Source organism: Alexandromys fortis, unplaced genomic scaffold (genome assembly GCF_014885135.2).
Source record: "Alexandromys fortis isolate MF-2015 unplaced genomic scaffold, M_Fortis_MF-2015_v1.1 scaffold_42, whole genome shotgun sequence".
Classification (NCBI taxonomy): domain Eukaryota; kingdom Metazoa; phylum Chordata; class Mammalia; order Rodentia; family Cricetidae; genus Alexandromys; species Alexandromys fortis.
In genome coordinates, this window is record NW_026067934.1 from 286,792 (window position 1) to 297,567 (window position 10,776).

Genomic DNA, 10,776 nt, shown 5'->3' on the forward strand with positions numbered 1-10,776 from the left:
CTACAAAGCAAGTTCCGGTAAAGCCAGGGCCGCACAGAGAAACTGTGTCTCAAAAATCCAATAATTTAAAAAAAAAACATTAACCAAGTGTGTGTTAACCCAAAGCCTTTGGAAACCTGATATTTTGAGAAGGAAGAAGGGGAGGAGGAGTAAACATCAAAATGAAGACTTATTGCCAACAATATACCATGGATCAAGTGAGAATTCAGATAAAAGACTGAGAGATGTCTACAATCAGCACACACATCTAAAATATACAAACAATTTGTGAAAATCAACAAGGGCATGAGACCCGAGAGAAGAATAAACAAAAGGTATAATCTAAAACAGCAATTCTAACCTTTCACAGGGGTCACCTAAGACCATCACAAAACACAGATATTTACACTGCAACTCATAACAATAGAAAAATTACAGCTATGAAGTAGCAGCAAAAATAATTTTCTTTTTTATGTTTTTGGGGTCACCACTGTAGCACAATTAATAAAAACTCAGAGACAGAAATTGGGGTTCAACTGAAGATCAGAAAAGCAAAGCAGCCAAGACACTAGAGAGCTTTTGTCTCTTTGAAATCTTCAGACTGAAAAAGAGCAAGTTCCTGTCTTATCCTGCCTTATAGTCTCCTCTAGTGCTGGGATTAAAGGTGTGCGCTACCACTGCCTGGCCTCTATGGCTAACTAGTGTAGCTGCTGGGATAAAAGGTGTGTGCAACCACTGCCTGGCCTCTATGGCTGACTAGTGTGGCTGCTTTGCACTGACCTTCAGGTAAGCTTTACTTATTAAAATACAAATGAAATATCACTGCATTTCCCTTATTGTCTAAAATAAGACAAGGCTATAACTAATATAAGAAAAATGCTATACAATAAGTAAAATAACTATATATAATATATTACAGGCAATAAATACATCAACAACGTATACTCCACTTGCATTTGACAAATTCAGAGAAAATATTCCATATCTATCCTATCTTGGTGAGCCTAAGTCTTGTACCGAAATCGATTTCTATCATAACTTGATTTCTGCTTCTGATAAACAAGGAAAGCTATAACTAACTGTATGGGAATGTGTTACAGTTGTAGAGTTGCAGATATATCCTGACTTATGGGGAAGCCAGGCTATGCTTACAGCCGCAATAGGACAGCTATGGAGGGATAGAGCGCAATAGGACAACTCTGGAGGTGTAGAGAGCTGTAATAGAACAGCTCTGGAGGGGTAAAGCCATGCTAGTACAGCTCTGGAGACTGGAGTCACAATAGGACAGCTCAGTTCTGAAGGATAGAGGAACAATAAGACAGCTCTGGATGCTGGAGCTGCAATAGGAAATCCCAATGCTTCAAAGGAACTTTGGGTGACTGTCCAGGTAGCCAGTTGTTTCTTTCATTTATCACATTTTTTTTTTTGAAAATTGCTTGCTTGCACTTCCTGCTTACTCGGTTAATATAATTTCTTTCTTGGGTCTCTGAGGGAGTTGAAGACTAGATATTTATAGTTATTATAGGGTAAAAGGGACAACTGAAGCAGGAAGCCTGTGTCTATCAGACCTTCAATGACAATGTCTTTTGCTCAAATTTTTAATTGTTATCTTTGTTCACTTATAAAAGTTTGCCAAAATACTTGCTTTTTATGATTTCTCCTGAATTTTTGTTCTCTCTTCTATAGCTGTTCTATTATCCAGAGCAGTATGGCTTATTACAATAGACATTAGGTTCTTTATTGCTCTGGGAAGGGGCTTCTTCTAAGATGGCAGGAAATGACTGAACCGGATTTGGCATAGGGGCCTGCAAGAGGCCCCTTGTGGAGTTTCCCGGGAATACCTTGAATATTCCTTGTTGACCTATATTCATTAGTTTAATGCCATGCTTTGCCACACCTTCTGCATAATCCAGAAGGGAGGGGTGTTCTGGATAAATTATTCATAGGAAAAACCTTGTTTAGGAACTTTCTGGCTATAGTCACTTTAAAAGGTACACAGGTACTCCATTGTCACTGTGGGCCAGGCTCTAAAACACCATTAACCAACTTTATCCAGTCTTTAGGGATAATTCTATAACAAAATGACCATGAGTTCAACATTTGCTTCACAAAAAAATGAGTGCATGCCATATGAGGCTATTGCTTCCTTGAATCTCCTTAAATCTAACTTTGGCACAGGAGTCCAGTTAACCATAACAGAGCCTCTGCCATCTGGCAACTCCTGTATGGTTACTGGATATATTAAGGTTGGTTGTCTGAAAACCTTAGGCTTTTCCTCCCTATTCTTTTTTTTTCATATTTATTTATTATGTATACAATATTCTGTCTGTATGCCTGAAGGCCAGAAGAGGGCGCCAGACCTCTTTACAGGTGGTTGTGAGCCACCATGTGGTTGCTGGAATTGAACTCAGGACCTTTGGAAGAGCAGGCAATGCTCTTAACCACTGAGCCATCTCTCCAGCCCCCTCCCTATTCTTATAATGCTGAAATTAGCTCTACATTAAATTCCTCTGTCTGGATTTGAATATCTCTGTGATCTGTTTTATTTAGTTTTCCTAAGGTCTGTATCTTAGCACTCAGATTAATCAACTTTTTTAGTAATAAGACAGAAATTATAAAGCTGATAATGTTTACAAGTGACATCACATAAATCCCATGTAAATTAGACGTCCTGTCATTTAATAATTCCATTTTCAAACTGTCTATCATATCATCATACAAAGATCCAGATTCCTCCATTGTAGTGGTTTTCCCCTTTTTTTTTAATGTGGGAAAAAACTCTTAACTTTTAACTTTCCTCCCTGTAAGAATTCCCAATTGTCTTACCAAATACCAACAATGTTGCAAAAATAGGTTATCTCTGTTGTGGGACATTTGATCACATTTTGTGAAAGGCACCTTTTGGTTGATTTAATAAAGAGCTGAATGGCCAATAACTAGGTAGGAGAGGTGCAGGAAACCAACCAATCGCTGAGCACCCTGACTCTGAACCCAGAGTCAGTCAAAGAAACACACCTTGGATCTGAGCCCTGGCCAGGGAAAGAAACATCTTTACCCCTGAATCCAGGACTAAAGACTTGTGCCCTGTCTCTGAAACTAGTGTCAAAAAAAAAAAAAAACCACACTTCGTCCTAGATTCAGAGCCAGTGATAGGAATATGCCCTGGTTCTAAGATTAGAGTAAAAAAGCTAAAAAGGGCCAGTGGAAGAAACAGTTTGGCCATGAAATCAGAGCCATCTCTGCCCCTGACCAACTAAACTAACCAATCTCCTAGCAGGGAAAAACTAACCAATTCCTCTTCTCCCTGGGAAAACTCCACCCCTAAGAAGTCCTATATAAGCCTCTATGCTGCTTCAGTTAAGAATTTAGCAGCCACTCTCCTGAATCCCTTCTTCCCAAATAAATCTCCTTCTCAAAACAGTCTTGGGTGATGACCTTTGTTCGCCAGAGCTGACCAGAAGAACCTGGCTGGGTCTCCCCTTAGGGGACTGAACTAAAAAAAAAAAAAACCTTGCTGAAATGCTCCCTAAGGGGCCTGAGCAGAACAGAAGAACCCTACTAGGATGCTCCTTAAGGGGTGCTGAGCAAGGCAGGAGCTGGAGGAGACTGCTACATTTCTGCAGGAGCTTGCCCTTTAGCAGTGTTTGCAAAAGAAGAAACATGCTGGGCTGGACAAGAAGCAGATAGCTCTGCTACGATGTTCCCTAAGGTAACAGCAGAACTCAATTGTAGAGGCTCTCAAGGAGAAGAGCAGGATCACTGTGTCCTGCGGGGAGACCATCCCTCACAGCACCCCAGCTTCAGGTAGCCTGGCTTCCTGATAGTTTAGGGCACCTTTCCTCCAGGGTTGAGCTGTCCTATTGGGGCTCTAAGTATAGCCTGGCTTCCCCTTAAGTCAGGATATCCTGCAACCCTACCACTGTAACACATTACCCTACAGGGTCAGGGAACTGACTGATTCACTGTGTATCTAGCAGTATATGTAGACCAGGCTGGCTTCAGAATTAGAGTTCCTCCAACCCTCTACCTCTCCTGTGCTGGAATTAAAGATGTAGGTCTCATGGCCCATTGGGAACTAATGTTACATGACCAAGGATCAGAGAGAGGTGGGAAGGGTGAGGAGGCTGAGTAGGACTTTGGTTATGTTCCTGGATAATTAATGTGGCATGTTCCTTAGAGACGGCCTGGCCCAGCTGCCCTTCCTGATCATGTACATCAAGGAGAATCTGCGGCTGCATCCTCTGGTCACAATGATATCCCGCTGCGCCCAGATGACCAGGTCATCGCCGAATATGACTTACAGCGTCTGTGGAGAAAGGGCTGTAGATAGTATGATGGTCACTAGTGGCAGAATTGACATTGAACTGACTGTAACACCTGTCCAAAAAGGGATATCTGTGTCATCAGCATCTTCAGGATTCATCACAAATCCTTCAGTCTGGCCAGACCCTGAGGGGTACTCCGCTCCCCCCATCTCTGGGTGTTTGGAACCCAGCAAGGCCAGGACAAGGGAGGAGCTGGGGTGGTAACATGAGAAACCTGACTTCTGCCTGAATCTGGAGTGGGGACTGGCTGGGTGTGCTGAGAAACCCGACCCAATCTGTCTAATTTTGCCCCTCTCCCAGGTCTCTTTGACCCAGAAAACCCGGAGAGGTCCCTTCTCGGCAGGCCTCAGGTGAAGTCAGAGGGTTGGGGGTGTCAGGATGTTGTCTGAGGCTGCTGGTGAGGACAGACAGTGGGTGGGGTGGTTGGGGTTCCGGATCTCCTTCCCGCCCTTCACTTAGATTATGTGCATAAATTTAGAGAGTCGGGATTGGAAGGTGAGGGGTGACCGCATCAGAGTTCTTCCCTCCTTCTGCTAATTATTGTGGAAGTCTGAGCTACATTATGAACCTACAGTATGCAAATTTCAAAATGGAGTCTCAGGTAAGGCTGTGGCGAACGCCTGTCTGGGTCCCAGTGCGGTGAGAGTCCCCACCGGGGCTCTCCTGCAGGAACTGCATAGGCAGACTTTCGCCACGAGCAAGATGAAGGTGGCGCTGGCGCTCACACTGCAATGCTTCCGCGTCCGGACCGACAACAAAGAGTCACGCAAACAGCCAGAGCTGATTCTGAGCATGGCGGACGGGCTGTGCTTGCGGGTGAAGCCGCTGAGCTCGGACACGTAGTGACCAAAAACCTTACCTCTCTGGGATCCCAGAATCAACAGAAATGTTGTTATACTCGAACCTCTCCGAGCACCTGCAGGGGGCGCTGCGAACCACCCTGCATGAGAAGAGGCTCCGGGACTGGTGCCTTCCAGCCGCCTGGATGGCCACAGGGCTTTCTTCCTGAGCTCAAGGGTAGATTATTCTGTAAGAGCTACAGTAGATGTCTAAACAGAAGAAACAGATCTGAGGTTCTGTCACCGAAGCAAACACTGCATTTTTCTTTTGTTTTTGAAACAAGGTTGTGCTTATGTAGCTCTTTGTGGCCTGGAACCGACCTTGTGGATTCCCGTTACCCCAAAACTCTGGAAATCCTGAGAGTGTGCTGAAGCAGAATTCAGTGAAATAGTCTACCCCACTACCCCTCAAAACACCAATGGTGTACCCTCACTGCCCATACAAGAGCTGCCTTAGCAACATTCCACGGGACCAAACACAAAATTCATCTGCCCTTTTATTTTGCTCCAAGTTCAAGACATCTGGGTGATGTGTAATGCCCCCATCTTGTTCTGATGTGGATGGCTGTGGTCCAAAAATCAAATGTAGTTATCACCTCAACGTATCCACAAGTCGATCATGCTCATTTAATCCGGTCTCAAAAAAAAAAAAAAAAAAAAAAAAAAAAAAAAAAAAAAAGAAAGTTCCACGTTCATTAAGAGGAAACAAAGTGGGCATATTTTTATTTCTGAATAGTTTTGGTGCTCCATGTCCTTTGTATGTTCTTATGAATGTTATAATCAACGTGTCTGTCCATACAGTGAGCTCCCCTGGGACTTTGATTGATAAAAAGATTTTTTTTTTCCGAGACAGGGTTTCTTTGTAGTTTTGGAGCCTGTCCTGGAACTAGCTCTTGTAGACCAGGCTGGTCTCGAACTCACAAAGATCCGCCTGCCTCTGCCTCCCGAGTGCTGGGATTAAAGGTGTGCGCCACCACCGCCCAGCTGTTGTTTTTGTTTTTCAAGACAGGGTTTCTCTGTGTAACCCTGGTTATTTTGGAACTCACTCTGTGGAACTCGTGTGTTCCTGGCTGGCCTCTTATTTTTTAATTACTTTAATTATTTTATATTACTTGCATGTATGTAAGTGACCGTGTGTGTGTGGTGCCCATGGAGATCAGAAGAGGATGTCGACTCCCCTGGGACTGGAGTTGCAGGTGCCTGTGAGCCACCGTGTGTGTACTGGGAATTGAATCCAGGCCACCTGGAACAGCTGCAGGTGCCCTGAACCCTGAGCGGTGTCTCCGGCCCTGTCCTCCGAGCTTCTTATTTTCAAGCCGTTTCATTTCACTTATGTGTCTCTGTGTGTGCAGATGTGCACACACCTATGCATTGCTGGTGGTCATGTCAGGGGAGCATCAGTTGACTTCAGGGGATCGATGTCTGTTCCTACTGCTGTGCCTTTACATGTTGCCATTCTTCTCTGGTATTTGGCATGATGTGAACTGACGTGGGGAGATCCCCGCTGACCTTACTATAGTGTAATTATCTCCTGAAAATATCCCATTCTACTGGGCATTTTTACCGGAGGATTATTATGAAGATGATTTTCTCCTAAGCTATATTGTTTAACTGAAGCAACAATTTTTTATACACTAATAGTGTTGATTTAAATAGGATTTTTGATGATGGGGGTCTTTAATAAATATAATAAGGGATTATGAGAGAGGTTAGTTTAGTGGGAAAATTAATATAGGAAAAGGTAGACTAAAATGTTGCCCCTATGCTTTGTGATAATACTTCTGTATGCTATAAACTTGTATGTATTTCTCTCATTGGTCAATAAAGAAGCTGCTTTGGCCTATAGCAAGGCAGAATAAAGGCAGGCTGGGAAGCCTAATGGAAATACAGGGAGGAAAAAAGGGTGGAGTCAGGGAGAGATGTGAGCCAGCCAGCAGAGAAGCAAGATGCATGAAAACAGATAAAGCTGCAAAGCCACGAGGCAAAGTGTAGATTAATAAAAATGGGACAAATATTTATCCCTGGGGCATGAACTGGCTTTCTGGAGCCTATTCCCTATGGAGGGATACCTTACTCAGCCTAGATACAGGGAAGAAGGCCTTGGTCTTGCCTCAAGTGATGTGACAGACTTTGTTGACTCCCCATGGGAGGCCTCACCCTCTCTGAGGAGTGGTTGGGGTGGGATGAGGGGAAGATGGAAGGAGAGGGAGGAGAGGAGGGAGAAGGAACTGGGATTGATATGTAAAATTTAAAAAAAAGATTGCTTTAAAATAATAAATAGAAACAAAAAATAAAAACGGGTTAATTTAAGTTGTCAGAACTAGTTAGTAATAAGCCCAAGTTATAAGCCAAACAATTTGCAACTAATATTAAGCCTCTGAGTGACTATGTCAACTATTGCAGTCACAAGCTGCCATGACCAACAGCAACTTGGGAAGGAACGGCTTTACTTCCGTTTATAACTTCAGTTCACACTCCAGCTCTGAGGGAAGTCAGGACAGGAGTTCAAGGCAGGGACTGAACAGAGGCCATGGGGGAGTTCGGCTTACTACCTTACTCCTCATGGCCTTCTCAGTCTGCGCTCCTGCTTACTCCAGGACTCACCTGCCCAGGGATGGCATTGTGCTAGTGGGCTCGGCCTTTCTACATCAGTCATTAATCAAGAAGATGGCCAACGGATGTGCCTACAGGCAATATGATGGAAGGTTCAGGAGGCTCTTCCCACATAAGTCTAGCTTGTGTCAAGGTGACAGAAAAATAAAAATAAAAAATTAAAGAACAACCAGGTAAACAGGTTAACCACAACCACCATATCTGGTGTGTGTGTGTGTGTTGTTGTTGTTGTTTGAGACAGGATTTCTCTGTGTAGCCCTGGCTGTCCGAGAAGTAGCTCTGTAGATCAGACTGGCCTCGAACTCAGAGATCTGCTGCCTATGCCTCCCAGGTGCTGCCTAGTCATGCCTGGTTTCATGTGATTCCAGACATTGAACCTAAACCCTGTACATGCTAGTCAAGTACTCTCCCGACTGGACTGTATCCCTGGCCCTAATTTTATTTTTTTGATTTGGTGACCTGTTCTATTTACTTTTAGCTGCTGTGATGAAACATTGGCCAAATCAACTTGCGGGGAGGAAAGAATTTATTTGAGTTACATGTCCCAATCACTGCCCAACATTTAAGGAAATCAGAACAGAAACTCAAGCAGGAACAGAGCTGGGAACTCTGCAGAAAAGCTGCTTGCTGGATAGCTTCCCAGGCCACATCAGCCTTTTTTATATCTCACAGGACCTTCCCACTATCTTATGCCTCACAGTCCCACAATGGGCTGGGCCCTCCCACATCAATCAAGACGGTGACACAAAGATATTGCGTCCTGTGCTGCAGGCATCTCCTCAGTTCAGCTTCTCTCCTACCGGAAGACTCTATTGAGGCCAGTTGACAAACACTAGTCAGAACACTCCTCAAAGGCTCCTGTGCTGCAAGCAGGCTTGTTCCCAAGCCAGAAGTGCTATATATACAAGGAGGGTGGGAGGTGTCAGAGGTAGAGCCCAATAGGTGGAAATTAGGTTTTCCCTTGCCATTATTCTCTGTTTGGTTATAGACCCTAAACCTATAAAAGCTGCTCACTATAGCCTAAAACTTCTGAAAGGGTGAGCCAAAATAAATATATATCCTGATAAATCGTTCACTTTATATACTTTACTACAGTAACAGAAGGGCTGACTGTATTAGTTACTTTTCTCCCAGTGACAAAAAAAAATTGTCAAAAAGAGCTTAGGGAAAGACTGGACTTGGGGGTGGGCCTGCAGGGAACCAATGCAGTCCTGGATGTGTGTGGTGTTGATAGAGCACGGCCTCATCAAGGACCCCGAGGCCTCAGACTCACGGAAATGGCGAGGGTCATAGCGATGACAAAGCCTTCCCCTGCTCCAAACATGAGTACTGACTGACTATTAAACTGTAGCTAAAACCAGTGTATGCAGAAACTGCCAACCACAGCTTCCACCCCCCCCTCCCCACAGAGGTGGATGTTTACCCTCCCAAACTTCCCCCTGTAGAAAAGTCCAAACCTAGACCAGCTAATCCCTCCTCCTCCTGCTGTGCATCATAAATGCTCTGCCCCCTCTTGGTGGAAAGAGAACTGGCTCCTATAAATTGTCCTCTGACCTTCACAGGTGTGTCATGGCACACACACACACACACACACACACACACACACAAAAGAAAAAAACGTAATAAAGAAAGTTAAATACAAACTACAAAACCCTCCTATAGCCGTACTTAGCTGTCTTTTCCAGTAGATACCTGGGTGACGTTATTCAATTAACACAGAAAACACACAATTGCCTTTTAGTGGGAGAGGAAGCATGGTTGGTGTTATTCCTTGGAAACTACAGCTCCCAGACTTCTCCTGGATTACCGTCACCTGCGTGCGCGCTGGCCGCGTCCAGGTGAAGACCATTCCTCCCAGATAACCTTGCGCCCCCCGTTAAAAGCGAGCGTCCACGAGGTTTCGCTCTCTCTTGGCCCTTTTCCCCCCTACCCTTGTGTGTCGCACGTCCCACCCCTTACTGTGTTCCCCTCTCCCCATTAAAGCGCACCCACGTGGGAGCCGCGTGTCCGTCTCTTCCTTTTGCGTCTATTCTGTGTTTGTCCACACACCCACGCCGCCCCGCCGCCGTTTTAAAGGAATAATAGTTGGTTTTTCCACTATGGTTGGAAGGGGGCTGATTTTTACAAGGCTACATTTCCCAAGAGTCCCTTCTTTTTAATTTTTAACGATTTTTTTTTATTAATTCTCTGGGAATTTCACATCATGCACCCCAATCCCACTAATTTCTCAGTCCTTCCATATCTGCTCTTGTAACTTCCTCCCCAAAAGTAAGTAAGAAAAAGCATCTGGCCGACCCCTCTCAACTCCATCACAGCTGTGGCGTCTCCAGTTCCATGTATCCTTCCACCTCTCCATCGTAGCTGAAGGATTTCCATGACTCAGCACAACAGCAGGTTATCTATCTGAGAGGAGTCTCATCGGGGTCCAGTACTGACGGTGTAGCAGAAGCCAGAGGCCTCAAACTCACTACACTAAATGTTTGCAAGTAAAGCTGTTTGGGTCCAAGAGTCCTCTGCATGACACGCGGCAGCTTCCGATGCCGCTATGACCAACAAATATGTGAAGGGACCCTTCTTTAAGAGTTCCTTTTCTAGCTTGGGATGGTTGATGTTTTTCAGGGTAAATTTTTGTAAGGGAGGAAAAGAGGGGGGGGGGGAGAAGAAAGCCGGAGGAGTAAGTAGAAGGAATACTCAAGAAGAGAGACTGGGGGCTGGAGAGATGGCTCAGCGGTTAAGAGCATTGCCTGCTCTTTACAAAGGTCCTGAGTTCAATTCCCAGCAACCTCATGGTGGCTCACAACTATCCGTAATGAGGCCTGGTGCCCTCTTCTGGCCTTCAGGCATACATGCAGAAAGAATATTGTATACATAATAAATAAATATTTAAAAAGAAGAAGAAGAAGAGAGACTGAGGGATTTGGCACACTCCCAATCCAACCTTGCCTTCAATATGCCCTCAGAGTTGTGTGGACCCCTTCTAAAAAAAACTTTTCTTTTTTTGAAACAAATTCTCCCACATA